The sequence below is a fragment of the Drosophila willistoni genome, unplaced genomic scaffold (assembly GCF_018902025.1).
Source record: "Drosophila willistoni isolate 14030-0811.24 unplaced genomic scaffold, UCI_dwil_1.1 Seg531, whole genome shotgun sequence".
Taxonomy (NCBI): Eukaryota; Metazoa; Arthropoda; class Insecta; order Diptera; family Drosophilidae; genus Drosophila; species Drosophila willistoni.
The window spans coordinates 2,450,834-2,471,416 of NW_025814459.1; the positions used below are offsets into that span (position 1 = coordinate 2,450,834).

Consider the following 20,583-nt stretch of genomic DNA (forward strand, 5'->3'; position numbering starts at 1 on the left):
AGAGTTGGTAATGACTCTATCCCCAGACAAGGATGCTATACTGTAGAGCAGTAGTACCGTAGATTGCAGTTAGCAATACGGCGAACTAGCGGTGGAAGAACCTTACTACCTGCCGTATAGCCAAGATTACCTGGGAGCCCATCTACTGAACTCGTCCGAACTGAGCCCGATTTCTTAGATCAATCGCTATTCGTATCAACTGATAATCAATACGACTAATGGATTCTTTAAATTGCGTAATGTGGGTAAAAGCAAGGTTTCAGTCAGTTTGGTTTTGCGAGATTTGAAAATATGAATACGCGAAAAAAAGAACCGCAAAAACTTAAGACAAAGAGAAAAAGACTTGGGGATGAGCTGTATAAGAAGGTTGCCAAAGAAAAATGTGCTAACAATCGACAATTGTGGGACTGCGTCGAAGAATAGTTCGATAGAGACCTGACAAGCTTTGATTAAGAGTATGCTATACCGGATAGGAAAAGTTATAATCAGATTATGGTATATACACTGAATATTAATCAAATAATAAAACAAAATAAGGGTTTCAGTGATTTGAAAACCAAATGAAGTAAGTTGCCTTTCCGACTTCGGTACACCATGCACCAGATGAAAAAATATTTTAAATTTTGAACATCAAATGTATGTCTATTAAATTTGCCTCCACAGCATATGCTATCTCGCTCACCTCACAAAAAAACACGAGCTATCTAGCGCAGCCACTATCCTACAGCCAACTGCGCTTTTATGGACCGCCTAGTAAAACTCGTTTATACGTATTTTCATGTATGTAGTCCGACTTTAATCAAATTTGGTAGGTCGGTAGATATTAATAAGGCTCAATTTGTGTTTTCTATATTCTAGAGGCAAAAGTTGTTAAAATGTTGCAAAAAATGTTAAATATAAATAATCTGCACGTATACCAGCATACTAGCTTTGTTAGTTTTCGGGCAATTAAGAAATTAAGGTTTTTATTTTTCGAGGGCAAACGTGGACGTGGCAAAATTTTGAGATAAGCTAAATCTGCTCGAGTACTAAGCCAGTACACATTTCAAATTTGGTGTATATAGCTAATATAGTCTGAGAAATTTGGTTTTATGTAATTTGCGGGTGGAAAAAATGTGAAATAAACTTGAACACCGTAGGTATTATAGGAGTCTCGGATTGGAAAAGCTTTCTTCACCCTGCGATATACATTATGGCGACTTGAATATAAAACTTTACTATATGCTATATTAATAGCAACAAATGTGTTTATGAGTGTTTTTAAAAATAGCAAGCATATCTCACTTTGTCTAGGGACCGGCTAACGCTTAACTCCGCACTTGTTTTTTTGTTTTTAAATTACGGGGGCGGGGGAGGCATTGCTAAAATTTTATACAAACAATATCTGCGTGTCTATTAAACGAGGACACATACCAAATTTTTTGTGTGTTAGCATTTATAGTTTTATAGAACATTTTTTTGTTTTAATTGAGGAGGTGGAAAGGACGTGGCTATAATTTAAGATAAGTTTAATCACTTAAGATAATTCAAGAATCTACATTCCAAATTTAGTGGTTTTAGCTTTTATAGGCTACGAGATCTACGTGATTTTACGGACAGGCGGGCAGATAGACACACAGACGGACGGATGTACGGACATGGCTAGATTGACTCGGTTGCTAATACTGATCAAAAATACATACACAAAATTGCAGTCCTTAAAAAAACTTTGGAACAATATAACTGTAAATAGTTGCACATTTTTGCACATTTAAAATACAAACATAAAATTATTAAAACTTACGAATGTTTTGCAATATCTCTGTATCCGACTCATTTATCTTTTTCAAAAAGTATTCAACCACATTGAGTACCGCCACGAAAGCCGAAAATATTAAACTGAAATAAAAAAAAACATATTTGTACTGTGTTATGATAATAGTGTTGATTAAAAACAATTTAAAGTCATGTATATGTCAATTCCTTGTAAACTTGAATAACTTCCAATATATACACTTTAAATAAAAATCAAACAAAGAATCATTCTGTGAGAGACGATTGAAATAAACGGATTTGATTAAAATAAATTTGAAATAAGTTTGATTCGCCCTCTCTCCTAGATTAATATTTAAATTTAATTAATATTTTTACCATGTTAATAGTCAAAAAATGCAAAATTGAAATATTCGTCTTATTAGAGAAACCCATTTGTAAACGTGACTTGCTTACCTAAAGAAGTCACACCGGAAGAACCTTTCATACAGTTCAGTCAATCATTTCAACGACTTTCCTATATCATGCACCAATTTAAACAACTGATATGTTGCTAGATATTATTAAAAAACCAGAGGGCCGGGGCTAACTTCGACCGCGTCAAAGTAGTTTAGTTTAGTCTGCTAAATTTGATTGCGATGGTCAAGAAATTGCAATCAGTTTTTTCTAAATTATGGAGGCGGAAGTGGGCGTGGCAACATATTAAAATATATATATTCTGTGCTCATACTAAGCCGGTATACATACTAAATTTGGTGACTTTAGCTTTGTTAGTTTTCGAGAAAATCAGTTTTGTTTAATTTTCGGGGGCGGAAATGGGCGTGGCAAAATTTTTAAATAGTCAATATCTGCGCGTCTATTAAGCTAGCTTACATACCAAATTTAATGTCGGTAGCTTTCATAGTTTTTAAGAAAATCAGAGTTATGTAAATTCCGGGGGCGGAAGGGGGCGTGGCAAAAAGTTGGAACAATTATTTTCTGCGCGCTAACTAAACAAGTATATAACCCAAATTTGATGTCTCTATCTGCCATACTTTTTAAGAAAAACAGTTTTATGTAAATTCCGGGGCGGAAGGGGCGTGGCAAAAATTTGAAACAAACTCGATAAGCGTACATACTACACGAGACTGCATACCAAATTTGGTGGCTCTAGCTCTTATAGTCTCCGAGATCTAGGTGTTTATACGGACGGACGGACGGACAGACGGGCATGGCTAGATCGACTCGGTTTTTGATCCTGATCAAGAATATATATACTTTGTGGGGTCGGAGATGCTTCCTTCTGCCTGTTACATACATTTTGGCGACTTTAATATACCATTTCACCCTATGGGTGTATGGTATAAAAAACGAACTAATTTGGAAAATTATGCAACACACTGGCGAAAGCGTAAACGAACTAACCACAATTAAAAGTTAAGAGAAACAATAAATTTCGATAAAAAAAAATCAGCAGCTATCAAAAACACTACATTGACGTCACAGAGCAGAAGCTTTATGACTTACGCTAAGAATTCTTTTTAATTGTTTCAAATAAATCATTATTAAAAACCTATTTCCATGGGACTGACTAAATAGTCATCATTATAAAACTAGCTAAATGTTTGTAACGAATGAAAGAGACGATTCCGACTTTCATCAGCATGATGCATGATACTGATTTCCCGCGTCAGTGCTATTTAAAGAACAGGTAAAGGAGTTAAAGTGCAATCAATAATAGCTAATATAAGCGAAACTGCTTCAACTAAAATACCAAATGAGCAGAGCAAAGTAAGCCCATCTTATACATGCACGCGCACTCCCCTTGGCGGTGGTTGAGCGCAGAGCTATTAAATCTACAATTGTTCTCGAGTTCAAACCCCGACGTAGGTGGCTTTCCCCTCATGGATTTCCCCGATTGTGGTTTCTTTTTTTTCCCCTCCTGCCCAAAGAAAAAACAATTTTCATAAATTTTTTTTCACCACTTTTCGCCCTTCTCCTCGCATAAGCGAAGAATGGCAAACATTGTCCTAAGTTTATTGCTTGGCATAATTGTTTCCAAATCCATTTTTGAAAGATATTGCCTCCACCAATCATTAGTTACCGATATGACACCAGTTTGTCGGTCATAAATATCATCTGGTTGGTCGTCATCTGAGTGTGGACATGATACTTTCCTTGCATCTTTTTTAATTTTTTGCTGTTATAAAAATAATAAATTTTTAAAATGAAAGAAAGCGAATGTTTTAATGTTTAACTTACAATATTTGCATTCTTCCAAGCATCCTCCAAGACTTTGGGATGTGTCCAAATCTGTTAAAAATGATCATACTTCATTATAGCAATATTTCTGTTAAAGTGGGTTTAGACATAAAAACACATAAATGCGTTAATGGTTATAGCTTAAGCCACCCCAATAAAGCAAAAACTAAACACATTTTCAGTGTTGATAAAGTGACTAATAAGTCGAAGCCTGGCATTACATTTGCAGCGGCTACAGATTGACACTTGGAATTTTGCCTGGAATGTTGAGTTTGCAGGATGACAAGAATCTTTGCTTTAACAACATATTTAGAAACAAATGTTGAGATCTGTCTTCAGGTCAGGTCCTATATAAAGAGGGGCCTCGGGCTAGAGAGCTCGGTTAATAACTGGGAACTAACCAAACAGTTTTAAATAAAAAGTGATACAGTGAAAGTGAAAAGTCAAAAGTAAAAACTATGTATAATAAACATGAGTGAAGTAAATAACATTGTTAGCGCTCCGACATATACATGTAAGTATACTTCGACCCTGAACAAAAATAAAATCGGGCAGCGATGGAGAAGGGGAATGAGGTCATGCATGCAGCTATATTTGAGTGACGCAATTCCAATTCAATGAAATAATCATCGAGTAATCAACTAGTCATCAAGTGGCAAGTGAAGTCATAAGGAGATTTTGTTACAGATTTACGAGCAACCTTACATATTTGTGAAGATAATCCAGTCCTTGGAACACAGAGAGTTCTGAGTCTAATAATAAAATAAAATGACCAAATGCACTTAAACTGTCTCCAAAAAAGCTCAAACTTTTTGATGGCAAACCGTTTTTATCCGGAAATCTAACGGGACTTTTCAAAAATAGCATTGAAAGGATGAACACGTGTTCATTGTTGAAGTTTTCCGCAGCGAAGAGAATTTTTTGTCACAACAAAGTGGTTTAAAGTGGTCAAACGTTTGAGTATTCCAATTTCAATTACCCTGTGATAGTCGAAAAAAAATAGATGAAAAAACTAGATTGTTTCACCCTATTTCGGGTTCTGCGAATCGAACTGCATCAAAACTGCCACAATTGTCTGCAAACTTTCTTCAGCTGAAGTTGAAGGTATTTATTATGAATTTATAAAATAATATTGTCTGGACGTTGACGCATACAATACGTACACTTGGCCATGCGACACAGGACGTAGCCTGTTTCGCGCGAGCCCAAGCAGAGAGCTGTCCACCTCCCGCCCGACCCTTCCGTGGGGCGCAGCCGTATATATGTATATACAAATAAAACGGACAAACAATTAAAATATGATTAACTGCAGCTAATTACGAGATAAGTGTGCTAAAAAAAAGGTTTTCACAAGAGAAAGAGAGGCTTCTGATCTGATTACGGGATACAGAAGATTGTAATCAGAACATAGGACTCGAAAAGGTTTATGAAATAGTTAGAGAGAGAATAGTTAGAGGAATAAAATTTCTAGTAGATCTAAGGGGTACAGATAGGTTTAACTGGTTCAATGCTCAGGAGAGTCTATTTCACCTATTAAAAGTTTGAATAAAGATTGAACCAAGCATTACTCTACGATTAATTAAAGAATGAAGATTGATTAAAAGAAGCCTACTGGAGTATGAAGGCTAATTGACATTGCGATCCCAATTTAGACCGCGAAGAGCAAAAACAAGAATTGGTTTTTGAACAGATTCAATTTTACTTTGGTGCGTTTTGCGGTGACCATATGCAAGATCCGTACTCTAAGATAGGACGGATTGATGAAGTACGGACCGCCAAACTCTTTTGACCATCGTTTCACAGACCCAAGAACATTCATAGCTTTACTAACTGTAGCAGAAATATGAGGATTGAAATCTAATTTATGGTCCATAAGAACACCTAAGTCATTGATAATATCTAACCGTTCTAAGGCAGTGTCATTAAGATAATAAGTTGCTAAGCATGGAGTGCATCTATAAAAAGTCATAACTTTACATTTAGAGCCGTTGAGGTTTAATAGGTTGGTTTCACACCAACTCTGAAGATTATTAATATCGGATTGAAGCAGGCAAGAAGACGACGTCTTTATAACTGAGGTAAAGCTAAAGCTAATAATTATACTAACAAATAAATTCTACGGTAGAATTTGTTTTGATCAACCTAATATTTTTTGTATGTTTTGTGAACGTATTTTTCATGTTTTAAGTTTTAGTTGTGATCGCATAAAATTAAACAAATGGAATGTATGCCATCGTTTTTGTCTATAATATTTGAAAGAAATATGCTACAATTAGCTGTCAGAATTTGCCAATGCATGTATAGTAGTAAATATAGTAAGGCCACGTTTGGTTTGCAAAGGTAAGTCTTACACAGCAAATGTAGTTTTCGTTAATTACACTGAAAGTTGTAATTACATTTCAATGTCAAAGTTGACATTTTTTCAAAAAGTGTCTTTTTATACCATACACCCATAGGGTTGTATTAAAGTCGCCAAAATGTATGTAACAGGCAGAAGGAAGTTTTTCCGACGAACACGCAGATTTCGAAGACTATAAGAGCTAGAGCCACCAAATTTGGTATGTAGTCTCGTGTAGTATGTACAGTTATCCAGTTTGTTTCACATTTTTGCCACGCCCCATACCGACCCCGCAAAGGAAATAAAACCGATTTTCTCAAACGCTATACTAACTAGATACACCAAATTCGGCATGTATATTTGCTCAGTAAATGTGCACATTTTGTATGCATAAAGATTTTGCAACGCCCCTTTCCGCCACCGTAATTTGAAAAAACTCGATTATCTCCCGTATCTACCTTGTGCAATCAAATTTGGCACACCTAAATTTGATACTAATATCCAGCAAAATATCAAATTTGACCAAAATCGGATTAAAAATAGCAAAGTTATGCATATAAACGTTTTTCCATAAACCTGGATTTGGCCGTTGGCGGGGGGGGGCTCTAGAGTACTCGTATGCTTGAGTAAGCGAGACACTAACAATAAGATATGCTTTTAAAAAAAATGTAAACTGAATTTTTGAAAATACATACATGAATTTGTTATTATAAATTTGAAATATTTGTTTTACTGGTGTAAGGTACTTACTTCAAATACTTTTTTACACTAATGAATAAAATTGACTTAAATTATACATATGTCGCCAACAAGAGGAATGATTGGAATATTTATATTATATTTTTTCAATTAACTAGGTAGAAGGTAAAAAAGGTACAACCCTTTTTGAATTAAGTGAATCAGTGCCTAACGGATAACAACCAAAAGCCATGCAGGCCGACGGAAATAAGGAGGGGAAGCAGACCAAAAGTTCAAAGCGTCTCTCAGTCCGTCGGCACATCGATTTTTACCAGTTCCGGCTTCCAACAATGACCCAAATTCACCAAATGCACAGCAGCTGATATCGTTTAGGAGCCCGGCTTTCGCAGGTGTGGAGTCACTTCCCATTCCCCTGGGGACAGTATCCCAACTACTAATACGGTATCTGTTGTAGATTTCGAAGCGTCCGGGCAAACATCCGTTCCCAGGAATATTGCCAACAAAGTAGTCAAAAACCAGAGGGCCGGGGCTAACTTCGACCGTGTCAAAGTTTGTATACCCTTGCAACTTTTATGGTAACTCTTTCCTTACCTATAGCCATCAAAGTGGAAAAACGTTCAAGCTAAAAAGGCTAATGTTTGCGAAAGAACGGCCTACAATCTTAGCATAGATTTAGATAAAAACTAAGATATTGATCAAAGTCACTGTTTTCCACCGATCGTTCCTATGGGAGCTATATGATATAGTAACCCGATCTTTATCAAATTCGGCACAGTCATTAACAGATATATTAAACTAACAAATGTTTAATTTGAAAGCAATCGCGTCAAAAGTAACGAAGTTATTGACAAAAGTCACTGTTTCAAAAGATCGTTCCTATGCTATATGATATAGTCACCCGATCTTGATCAAATTTGGCACAGTCGTTTATATGTGTAATTAACTCACCAATATTTCATGACAATAGCTCAGAAAATAACAAAGTTATTGAGAAAAGTCACTGTTCGTGACTTTGCCATTTGTATGGGAGCTATATGATATAGTGATCCGATCCGGGTGAATCCGAGATATACAACGCCTGCAGTATATACAAGCCTACATGCAAAATTTCAGCTCTGTAGCTTTAACGGTCTAGGAGGAGTTTGCGTTGATCCAGACGGACGGACAGACGGACGGACGGACGGACGGACGGACGGACGGACGGACGGACATGGCTATTTGAACTCGTCTCGTCGTGCTGATCAAGAATATATTTACTTATATGGTCGGAAATGCTTCCTTCTATGCGTTGCACACTTCTGACCAAAATTAATATACCCTTTTTGCAAGGGTATAAAAAGCTTCTGCTCTCTGACGTGACGGTCGTCTTTTTGCATAGCTCCTGAGTTTTTATTAATATTTATTGTTTTCTCTCAGTTTTTAATTGTGCATAGCTTGTTTACGCTTTCGCTGGTGTTGTTTGCTTGACACCCTTGTGTTTTATTTCCATAATTCGCCAAATTAATCAGTTTAAACAGTTTTTTCTATTTCGTGATTAGTGTTTGGTGCATTTAATTTTTTTTCTTTTTATTTTTTTCTCTCTCGTCATTGCTTCTGCAGTTGCTCCCCTCATCGCCCCCATCATACCATCAGTGCTAGTGGCTTTGTTGTTCTATCTGCTTTGTGTTTGTGCTCAGCTTCTCTCCCGCGTAATCACTTTTGTAAGGCCGCCTCTTAAAGGTCGGCTTATAACTGTTCTTGCACTCTCTCTTGTGCTGTGCACTCTAGCTGTTCTCTTTGTTTTATTTGTAATTATTGATTTCTTATCGATAATTATCTTTGTGCTGTGTATTTAATTTGCCTATTTTTTTTGCCTTGTGTTTCTTTTGGCTTTATAATGGCTTGTTGTCTACCTACTTGCAAGCATTCTGATCGTTTTGATGATCAGTATAGAGCAATATCTTGTTGGCTTTGCGATAATCTTATTCACTTAAAATGTGCTGGCCTCAATGGCCGTGACTACGACAAATTTTCTGGTTTGTCTGTGTCTAAGCCTGAGCTTGGCTTAATGCGCTGGACTTGCCCATCTTGTGCCAGCCAGCAGCTTGATTTTAGCCGTATGTATAGGGATATTCGTTTAAAGTTTCTTTCTTTAAACAAACTGGCCAAACAGCTGTCTAACGAGTGTGACTCTAGCGTACATTTATTGTCGCAGTTCAAGTTTGTTCCACCTTCTGAGAAGTCGCCCAAGAAATGTACCATTGAGTTGGAAGTCCATTACAAGCCCTAGTGTACCTCATTCTATCCCTCACGGGAACTCTGATCAATCACAGGATTATGCTAGCTCTCAATCACTTGCGGATCCCAATGCTCCTTCGCCTCCACTAACTGTAGTGCCTCATCGCAAACAATTATTTATCTCTAGGCTTGCTCCTTCTACTTCTGAGTCGTCTGTGGCAGCTTACATTAGTAATATATGTGCTGCTAAAGTTTTAATTCAAAAGTTTAAGTTTTCTAGGCCTCGCGAAATCTCCTCTTTTAAAATTACAGTACCTAATGAGTATTTCTCAGCTATGGTTGACACTAATTTCTGGCCAGAGGGCCTAGTTGTACACGAGTTTGCGCCCAATAAGCGCTCCCGTCCGTTGCCTGTCCACCTTCCTAATTTATCTTCTGCTTCTAAAAACTAATAACATCTAGTCTTTGCATCCATTATCAAAATGTAAGAGGACTTCTAACCAAGCTTTCGAACCTGTTCTGTGATAGCCAAATCTTTTCGGCTGACATATTAGCTTTCTCTGAAACTTGGCTTAACTCCTCTGTTTTGGATAATGAAATTCTTTCTAATAACTTTATTTCTTATAGGCTTGATCGTGTTGGTCGTCGTGGCGGTGGAGTACTTATTGCTGTCAACTCGAATCTGTGTTCAAGTGTTGTGCCGATTTTTTTTTTATTAGCGGACGTTGACGATACTATGCGCAGTACGTTCAAGTGGCCCCTACGACACCAGGACAAAGCCTGTTACGCGCGAGCCCAAGCAGATAACTGCCCACCTCCCACCCGACCGACCGAGGGGTGCAGCCGTATAACGCACGGCACGAATCGCGTGGACAAAATACACAATAGAAAAGACAGACAAACACATAATACTATAGCTATCTATTAACTAAATGGGATAGGATAGATGTTTTAAGCATATTAATAGAAAACTCTGAGCCGATTACAGGGGATAGAAGATTGTAATCAGAGCAGAGGACCCTAAAAGGTTCATGCATAGCATAGTTAGAAGAACAACGACTAAGGGATAAAGGTATTAAAGGATGTCTACTCCGTCTACATGGTACCGACAGATTCACCTGAGCTAATAACTCAGGCGAGTCGATATCACCAATTAGGAGCTTGTGCATAAAAATGACACCAAGCATAATTCTACGGTTAGTTAGGGACGGAAGGTTAATCAAGAGAAGTCTACTAGAATACGAAGGCAAATTGACATTGCGATCCCAGTTTAAGCCACGAAGAGCAAATAGCAAGAACTGCTTTTGAACGGATTCTAGTCTAATCTGGTGCGACTCATATTGAGGTGACCAAATGCAAGATCCATACTCTAAAATAGGACGGACAAGCGAAGTAAAAAGAACTTTAGTTGTATAGGGGTCATCAAATTCTTTTGACCATCTTTTAATGAAACCCAGGACACTCATGGCCTTTGCGACCGTGGTGGAAATATGGGTGTTAAAATTTAACTTATGGTCCATAAGTACGCCCAAATCATTCATATTATTTAGACGTTCTAAATGGCTGTTGTTTAGAATATAAGTGACCAGTTGAGGAGAGTTACGAAAAAAAGTCATTACCTTACATTTGGTAGTGTTAAGATTTAGTAGATTAAACTGGCACCAGGATTGAAAGTTATTAAGATCAGCTTGTAGCCGACTAAATGAATCTGTATCTTTATAAGTAAGGCAAAGCTTGACATCGTCAGCATACATAAGCACACGCGAATGAACAATGACTGATGGAAGATCGTTAATAAATAGTGTGAAGAGCAGAGGGCCAAGATGACTACCTTGAGGTACACCAGAAGTCACAGAAATGAAAACGGAAAAAGAAGACTTAAAAAGTACCTTCTGTTTTCTATTTGTTAAATATTCTCGAACCCAAGAAAGGAAAAGGGGTGGAAACCCAATGTCGCTCAGCTTAGAAAGTAATAGGGTATGATTAACGGAATCAAAGGCTTTGCTGAAGTCAGTGTATATGACATCAGTTTGTTTACCATTTTTGAACCCCTTGATAATTATTGATGTAAATTCTAAAAGGTTAGTGGTTGTAGATCTACGTTTCACAAACCCATGTTGGGATGGCGAAATAATAGAGCTGCAAAAATGTTGCAATTGAGAAGTTATAATTTTCTCAAAAGCTTTCGGAATAGCGGACAATTTTGAGATACCCCTATAGTCAGAGGCTTCGGACTTTTTGCCATTTTTATGCAGAGGAATAATATATGACTCCTTCCAAATAGATGGAAAAGAGGAAGATTCTACAGACAATAGAAACAATTTTAAAATGGGTTTACATAATGCGTTTGCACAGAACCTGAGTATACATCCAGGAATACCGTCTGGCCCCGGAGAATAAACAGGCTTAACTAATTTAAGTTCGGTAAGAATAGAACTTTCATCAATCACTGGATTGAAAATGCAATTAGCCTTTTTTAAATGATAAGGATACGGACTTGCTCGATATTCCGTTGAGGAATAAGTTGTTTTGAAAAAACTCGCAAACATATCGGCAATTGCCTGATCAGTGCTCGCTTTTTTATTTTGAAAAGACAAAAAAGATGGGTGCACAGAGGTCTTACATTTAGAATTAACAAAATTATAAAATTGTTTAGGGTCAGAAGAAAACTGAAGCTTACACCGCTGAAGATAATTCTTATAGCATTGTGTATTAAGCATCATGAATTTTGAACGAGCGACTGTATACAGAGCATAATCTGATGAACGACGTGTTTTTTGGAACTTCTTATAATATCGTGTCTTCACATTTTTCAAATTGGATAGCTCGCGAGAGAACCAGGGAGGTTTGTTAAGCCGCTCCAGCCTACCAAGAGGCACACAAATATCAAAGAGTGAATTCAGAGTATCATAGAAAAAACGAACAGCCGAGTTCATATCACTACAATTGTACAGATAAGACCAATCGGTAGTAGCAATGTTTTCATTAAGGCTGGCAAAGTCAGTCTTACGAAAGCACCTAGTTAGTGGTAACTCATTTGAACCAAGAAATGGTGAAAGCAAGGGCAAATCAATTTTTAAATTTAATGTAGGATGAAATTTGTCTTCTGGAAGAACAAATGGTTCGATCCTAGAAACCTCACAATAAGAAGAATCCAATACAAAAATAAGATCTAACGATTCTCCATTAGAATTTAAGACAGGATTGACTTGGGATAAAGATAAGCCTAGAAGGCCATCAATAAAGTCATGTGACAAAGAGGGCAGCAACGTGGTAGATTCATCTGTTAGTGACCATGCTAAAGCGGGTAAATTAAAATCACCTACAACTATGAGCATGTCTTGGCTCGAAACTAAAGAGGAGACAAACTGAATTGCCTCTAAATGATTTAAATATACCACCATGTCTGACAATGGTGGAATATAGGAACAAGTAATGAAAGCATTGAAAGATTTAAAATTTACTTTAACACCGACAAACTCAATCTCCTGGGTACTAGAAAATTGAATCATTTCAGATGATAAAGCAGCATCCACAGCTATCAGAACGCCACCACCTATGCGAGAAATCCGGTCACGTCTGAAAATAGAAAAGTTTGTGGAAAAAACCGATGCATCAGCAATATCAGGTTTTAGCCACGTCTCTGTGAAAGCTAGAATGTTATGCTCAAAAGAAAGACTATCTACATAGAGATTAGGAAGTTTAGATTTCAGTCCTCTAACGTTCTGGTAACCCAGGTTAAGGGACGAAGCTAGTTTTTTGACACACCAGCAGATGCTGATGTGGCAGGAATAGTATTAGTTGTTGTTGTAGGCAAGCGAATCGGTTGCCGATTTTTCTTTTTTACAGTATATTCCTTAACTATTATATGTTTAGGCCAAAAATCTTCTCGACATATAGTGTCGAAGATATTGGCAGAAACACTAATTTTAAAGGACGAAATGTCCCGAGAATAAGAAAATTTAAACTTCTCCACCGCAATATTCGAGACGTTAACTTTCTTCCGAATATAGGCTATTACATCATCAGATGTGACAACAGGGTCTAGCCTAGAAACAAATATATGTTTCTTTGGTGGTATGCCAACAAGAGGCCGCGGTCCCGAAGCGTCAGCCGCAGCAGTAACGTTGGACAAGTCACCCACTGCAGCAGTCAACTTGTTCACGGGGCCCTCGATACTTTTAGAACTATCGGCAATTTCCATTGGAATGGGTAATTGCCCAGACACATCGGACACTACAATAGGCATCGTTTTTAAGAGATCATTCCCAGGTGATACCGGTAATTCATTACTAATAGCATTCACAACAGGGCTCTTAAACGATATCAATTGCTGTACATTAGGAGTGGACGGTGCATGAGACCGGTCGGGGACGATAAGAGACGCTGGCGGATCTACAGATACAGAAACACCCCAAGGACTTTACGTTTCGGAGACTCATTCATAAGCGATAAACTTCTGAACTGAGTCTCCACCGCAGTAAACTCCGCTTGGAGTTTATTAAAACCTGCCCTTAAAGTGTCAAAACTATCTCTAGTCCGCCTCATGAAAGAGCGCATCTCATTCTCGACCTCCCGGCAAGCATCACATCCATATTTTAAGCCACCACCTTTAGCAATAGACTCCTTGATTCTGCCTGTGTAACCTGCACACTTGACGTGAACAGCATTGTCACACAACCAACAAAGAATATAATCATGGGAGTCAACCGCATTAGTGGCAACTATGCAATTATTTTTTGAGCAGACAACCATTTTATCAAAAAGTTTAATTTAATTGAAAAAGGAAATACAAAAAAAAAAAAAAATTGTAAAGGTTAAAAATCTGTGTATAAGAATATACTGACCAGTTCTGACACAAGGGTTAATGTGCAGAGTAAGCCTTCACAACTAAAGAATAAAAAGAAATGAAAAACACAAAAACAAAAACACGTATCACAGAGTCGCGGGTAGGCAAAAGACGAGAGCGCAAATCAATCAAGAATAGGAAAGAGCGGGAGAGCGCGTCAAATTGAACACATGCAACAACAATTTGTACGCAAGAGCGCGAGAGTTAGTTAAAACGGTAAAGACACAAAAGCAAAAGAGTTAAACAAAACAACAACACCGCTAATGCAAGTATTGTTGTAAGTTTTGATTTTATTTAAATTTAAACAAAAACGACAGCAAGAATTCGCGAAATGAAAATAAAATTCGGATGTTGTAATTGTTATTAATTAAACCGATAATTTAAGAGTTATATAAAAGTATTTAATCGCGAGAAAAAATAAAAGTTGATAAGCGCAAAAAAAACACGTCCGTCCTCTGCAACGAGTGAAAGTTTTTTTTGATTGATCTGCCCTTAGGTGTTGAGTGTATTTGCGTCGAAGCTACATGTTCCAACTTTAGCTTATATATTTCTTGTTCATATATTCCTCCAGCTTCTGATATAATGACCTATATGCACAATGCTGATGCTTTGCAAACTATTTTTAATCGTCTTAAAGATCGCTATTTCCTTATAGTTTTAGGTGATTTCAACTTGCCTAATATTTCTTGGCTTGTTGATGATAATCTATCTTTCTTAATTCCTTCATCTCAACATGTTTTTCTTGATAGCCTACTTGAATGTCCGCTATATCAGTTGAATTCTTTCCTTAACTCTTCTCCTTACCTATAGCCATCAAAGTGAAAAAACGTTCAAGCTAAAAAGGCTAATGTTTGCGAAAGAACGGCCTACAATCTTAGCATAGATTTAGATAAAAACTTAGATATTGATCAAAGTCACTGTTTTCCACCGATCGTTCCTATGGAAGCTATATGATATAGTAACCCGATCTTTATCAAATTCGGCACAGTCATTAACAGATATATTAAACTAACAAATGTTTAATTTGAAAGCAATCGCGTCAAAAGTAACGAAGTTATTGACAAAAGTCACTGTTTTCAAAAGATCGTTCCTATGCTATATGATATAGTCACCCGATCTTGATCAAATTTGGCACAGTCGTTTATATGTGTAATTAACTCACCAATATTTCATGACAATAGCTCAGAAAATAACAAAGTTATTGAGAAAAGTCACTGTTCGTGACTTTGCCATTTGTATGGGAGCTATATGATATAGTGAACCGATCCGGGTGAATCCGAGATATACAACGCCTGTACAACGCGTGACTTTGCCATTTGTATGGGAGCTATATGATACAGTGAACCGATCCGGGTGAATCCGAGATATACAACGCCTGCAGTATATACAAGCCTACATGCAAAATTTCAGGTCTGTAGCTTTAACGGTCTAGGAGGAGTTTGCGTTGATCCAGACGGACGGACGGACATGGCTATTTGAACTCGTCTCGTCGTGCTGATCAAGAATATATATACTTTATATGGTCGGAAATGCTTCCTTCTATGCGTTGCACACTTCTGACCAAAATTAATATACCCTTTTTGCAAGGGTATAAAAAGCTTCTGCTCTCTGACGTGACGGTCGTGTTTTTGCATAGCTCTTGAGTTTTTATTAATATTTATTGTTTTCTCTCAGTTTTTAATTGTGCTTAGCTTGTTTACGCTTTCGCTGGTGTTGTTTGCTTGACACCCTTATGTTTTATTTCCATAATTCGGCAAATTAATCAGTTTAAACAGTTTTTTCTATTTCGTGATTAGTGTTTGGTGCATTTAATTTTTTTTCTTTTTATTTTTTTCTCTCTTGTCATTGCTTCTGCAGTTGCTCCCCTCATCGCCCCCATCATACCATCAGTGCTAGTGGCTTTGTTGTTCTATCTGCTTTGTGCTTGTGCTCAGCTTCTCTCCCGCGTAATCACTTTTGTAAGGCCGCCTCTCAAAGGTCGGCTTATAACTGTTCTTGCACTCTCTCTTGTGCTGTGCACTCTAGCTGTTCTCTTTGTTTTATTTGTAATTATTGATTTCTTATCGATAATTATCTTTGTGCTGTGTATTTAAATTTTTCTATTTATTCTTATATATATACAAAATATTTTTTTTTTTTTGCCTTGTGTTTTTTTTTGGCTTTATAATGGCTTGTTGTCTACCTACTTGCAATCATTCTGATCGTTTTGATGATCAGTATAGAGCAATATCTTGTTGGCTTTGCGATAATCTTATTCACTTAAAATGTGCTGGCCTCAATGGCCGTGACTACGACAAATTTTCTGGTTTGTCTGTGTCTAAGCCTGAGCTTGGCTTAATGCGCTGGACTTGCCCATCTTGTGCCAGCCAGCAGCTTGATTTTAGCCGTATGTATAGGGATATTCGTTTAAAGTTTCTTTCTTTAAACAACCTGGCCAAACAGCTGTCTAACGAGTGTGACTCTAGCGTACATTTATTGTCGCAATTCAAGTTTGTTCCACCTTCTGAGAAGTCGCCCAAGAAATGTACCATTGAGTTGCAAGTCCATTACAAGCCCTGGTGTACCTCATTCTATCCCTCACGGGAACTCTGATCAATCACAGGATTATGCTAGCTCTCAATCACTTGCGGATCCCAATGCTCCTCCGCCTCCACTAACTGTAGTGCCTCATCGCAAACAATTATTTATTTCTAGGCTTGCTCCTTCTACTTCTGAGTCGTCTGTGGCAGCTTACATTAGTAATATATGCCCTGCTAAAGTTTTAATTCAAAAGTTTAAGTTTTCTAGGCCTCGCGAAATCTCCTCTTTTAAAATTACAGTACCTAATGAGTATTTCTCAGCTATGGTTGACACTAATTTCTGGCCAGAGGGCCTAGTTGTACACGAGTTTGCGCCTAATAAGCGCTCCCGTCCGTTGCCTGTCCACCTTCCTAATTTATCTTCTGCTTCAAAAAACTAATAACGTCTAGTCTTTGCATCCATTATCAAAATGTAAGAGGACTTCTTATCAAGCTTTCGAACCTGTTCTGTGATAGCCAAACCTTTTCGGCTGACATATTAGCTTTCTCTGAAACTTGGCTTAACTCCTCTGTTTTGGATAATGAAATTCTTTCTAATAACTTTATTTCTTATAGGCTTGATCGTGTTGGTCGTCGTGGCGGTGGAGTACTTATTGCTGTCAACTCGAATCTCTGTTCAAGTGTTGTGCCGATTGATCTGCCCTTAGGTGTTGAGTGTATTTGCGTCGAAGTTACATGTTCCAACTTTAGCTTATATATTTCTTGTTCATATATTCCTCCAGCTTCTGATATAATGACCTATATGCACAATGCTGATGCTTTGCAAACTATTTTTAATCGTCTTAAAGATCGCTATTTCCTTATAGTTTTAGGTGATTTTAACTTGCCTAATATTTCTTGGCTTGTTGATGATAATCTATCTTTCTTAATTCCTTCATCTCAACATGTTTTTCTTGATAGCCTACTTGAATGTCCGCTATATCAGTTGAATTCTTTCCTTAACTCTTCTAAAAGAATCCTTGATCTTGTTTTTGTCTCTGATCCCACTGTTAGTGCTGTATCCCGAACACAGCCCCTAGTGAAACCTGAAGATCCCTATCACCCTACCATTGAAGTTACTATTTCTTACAATTCCGTTACTAATTCATTTAATAACATCGCAAATTCTCGTCGTAGATGTTTTCGTAAAACGGTTCGCGACTTGACTATGCAAATTATTGTATAGCCAAATCTCAATTTTGTCTTTTAAACACTCAATGCTACAATAATTATATCGTTCGCTGTAAGGTTGCATAAGAACCCCAAAAGATTTTACAACTTTGTTAATTCCAAAAGACGCTCCAATGTACTACCCTCCACCTTCAGACTTAATGACCAGACTGCTAATAATGATTCAGATATTGCAGATCTGTTTGCTAAATTCTTTCAGTCGACTTATTTCTACTGCTGCTTCGGATCCCACATCCTATCCTTTCTCAATCTCTATCTCAATCTCAGACTAAATTTTCATCTATGACGTTTTCCTTCGTTCCCGGGCCTGATAATATACCTAGTTGCATCCTTAAAATGTGTTCGATTTCCCTATCTAAGCCTTTATCTCGGTTATTCTTTATATTGAGTGAGACTTGTAGCTATAATTCCGGTTTTTAAAAAGGGTGGCAAATCTGATGTTTCTAACTACCGGGGCATTGCCAAACTTTCGGCAAAACCTAAGCTGTTTGAGCAAATTATTACGTCTTTCCTGCAACACCTATCCATATCCACTATTTCTCCTTGTCAGCATGGCTTCATGGAAGGTCGTTCGTCGCTTACCAACCTTTTAGAATTGACTACCCTTGTACACCATGGCTTCCGTTAAAAGTGTCAAACTGATGTTATTTATACTGACATTAGTAAGGCTTTCGATACGGTTGATCATTCTATGCTTCTCACGAAACTTAACATCATGGGTTTTTCCCCGAAACTATTGGCTAACCCAAAAGGTGTCTTTTCGTTCCTCGATGTCTAAAACTGTTCGAGTTACGTCAGGTGTATCCCAAGGCAAAAATGATTTGCCTTTGGCCTAGCCTCATTCACGCGTGCTCATGTTTGCGGATGACGTCAAGATTTGTTCTTCCTATAATGATCCTACTTTCCAACAGTACTTGCAATCAGATCTCCATGCGTGTTGTGATTGGTGGCACGTTAATAAATTACACCTTAATGCCTCTTAGTGTTCTTTTATGACTTTCAGTCGTTTGTCTCCGTTCCTAGCTCATTACTCTATTAAGTCTGTTCTGTTAGATTGTGTACCATTGTTCAAAGACTTAGGCGTTATGTTTGACCAAAACTTTCATTTAATGTTCATATATCTTCATTTGTCAATAGAGCATGCAGTCTTCTTGGCTTCATTAATAGTTGGGCCAATGAATTTGATGATCCCTATGTAACAAAAGGTTAGTTCGCCCTACTCTCAAATATTGCTCGCCAGTGTGGAACCCGCAATATGATGTTCACCAGCGTAGTATTGAATCGGTACAGAAGCAATTCCTTAAGTTTGCGTTACGTGGTCTTAATTGGGACCCGAGTCTTCGCCTACTTTCTTATTCTGACAGACTTCTTTTTATTAATCTTCCTTCACTTTACAACCGTAGGCTCGTTTTTGGCATTCTCTTTCTCCATTAACTTGTCAACGGCGAAGTCATTTCTACTAACTTACTAGATACGCTATATTTTTGTGTTCCCTCACGACGGACCAGAAACTTTTTTCCTATTCATCTTTGTAGATGTCTGACTAACTACTCTCTTCACGAACCTTTTTTTAACAACCTTTCTCACCTAATTTCTCCTCATCTTTCTGTCACTTCTCTTCGCGCTATACTTTTTAATCATCTACAGCGAAACCAATGAAAATATTCTGGACTTGGATTGGCTGCAACTCATCCCTGACCACATTGGCTGTTAATCGGGGCATAGCTGGCACCTTGTGCAAATAAAACACCTCCACCGGGTCGGAAATGTTTAGTTGTGTATGAGGCTAAGCTACCTTCTTCAATTAATTTTTATCTGTCTTTAGCTTAAGCTTTTTCGTCGACTGCTGTGTTAGTTGACGTAAATAAATAAATAAATAAATAAATAAATAAATAAATACAAGAGGAGCTAGTAAAGTGTTGGCTGCCTCAGTTGATGCTTCATCTGCTGCTGCTACTGCTGTGCCTGGCACTTTAAGTTCCCTTGTTGTAGTTCCCCCCAAAAAGCCAATTTTTGTTTCGAGGCTTGATCCAAATACTACTTCTGAAGAAGTCATAGCCTACATCCAAAGCAAAGTTCAATCCCAAACATTGCGTTGAAAAAGTTCCCTTTTTAAAATACTTGGGACATTTCGTCATTCAGAGTAAGTGTCTTCCTAGTTTTTTTCGCCAAATATGTAGGGCTTTTTGGCCGGAACACTTTATTATACAAGAGTAAACAATAAAAAGAAGAATCGGCCTCCTTCCTTCCGACTCGTCTGCACCTGTTGCCTATTAAAGCCTATTAAACTCTCTAGACTCTATGTATGTATATAGTTTAGCTTTTGACTTTCTACTGCCTCTAATGAAACTTGGCTGAAGCCTGATATTGCCGATGCTTAAATTTTTGCCCTAAAATATTTAACATATAGACATGGTCGGACTACCCGTAATGGTGGCGATGTTTGATCGCTGTTGATTTAGCGCTCTCGTCTGAAATTGTCCAGTCTTCCAATCAGGATATTGAATTTGTTTGTTTTAAAATTTCTTTATATTCTTGTTCTGCCTATAGTACTTGTTCGTATATTCCACCACAGTGCGACGTGGCAGTATGCATTCACCATTTGGAAGCCATTTCTTGTTTCCCAATACATATTTCTCTCACAAAGGCTTGCTCGTTGTTCTGGGAGATTTTAATTTACCTGAGATTGCCTTGACACTTTGATAAGATTCTAAGACTGTGTAATATGTTGTATGCAA

The 20,583-nt window shown here is 37.5% G+C and overlaps 1 protein-coding gene and 1 long non-coding RNA gene across 4 annotated transcripts in view; one reads left to right on the forward strand and one right to left on the reverse strand.

Annotated features, from left to right (window-relative positions):
- Window positions 1–20,583, forward strand: part of LOC26530201 (transcriptional regulator ATRX-like) — a 518,978-nt gene that overhangs the window by 298,149 nt on the left and 200,246 nt on the right. The window lies entirely within an intron of this gene.
- Window positions 1,787–4,066, reverse strand: LOC124461551. The gene is made up of 3 exons (XR_006955137.1): window positions 3,994–4,066; window positions 3,714–3,931; window positions 1,787–1,878 (listed from the first exon to the last, which is right to left on the reverse strand). It is a non-coding gene; the product is annotated as an uncharacterized LOC124461551 (long non-coding RNA).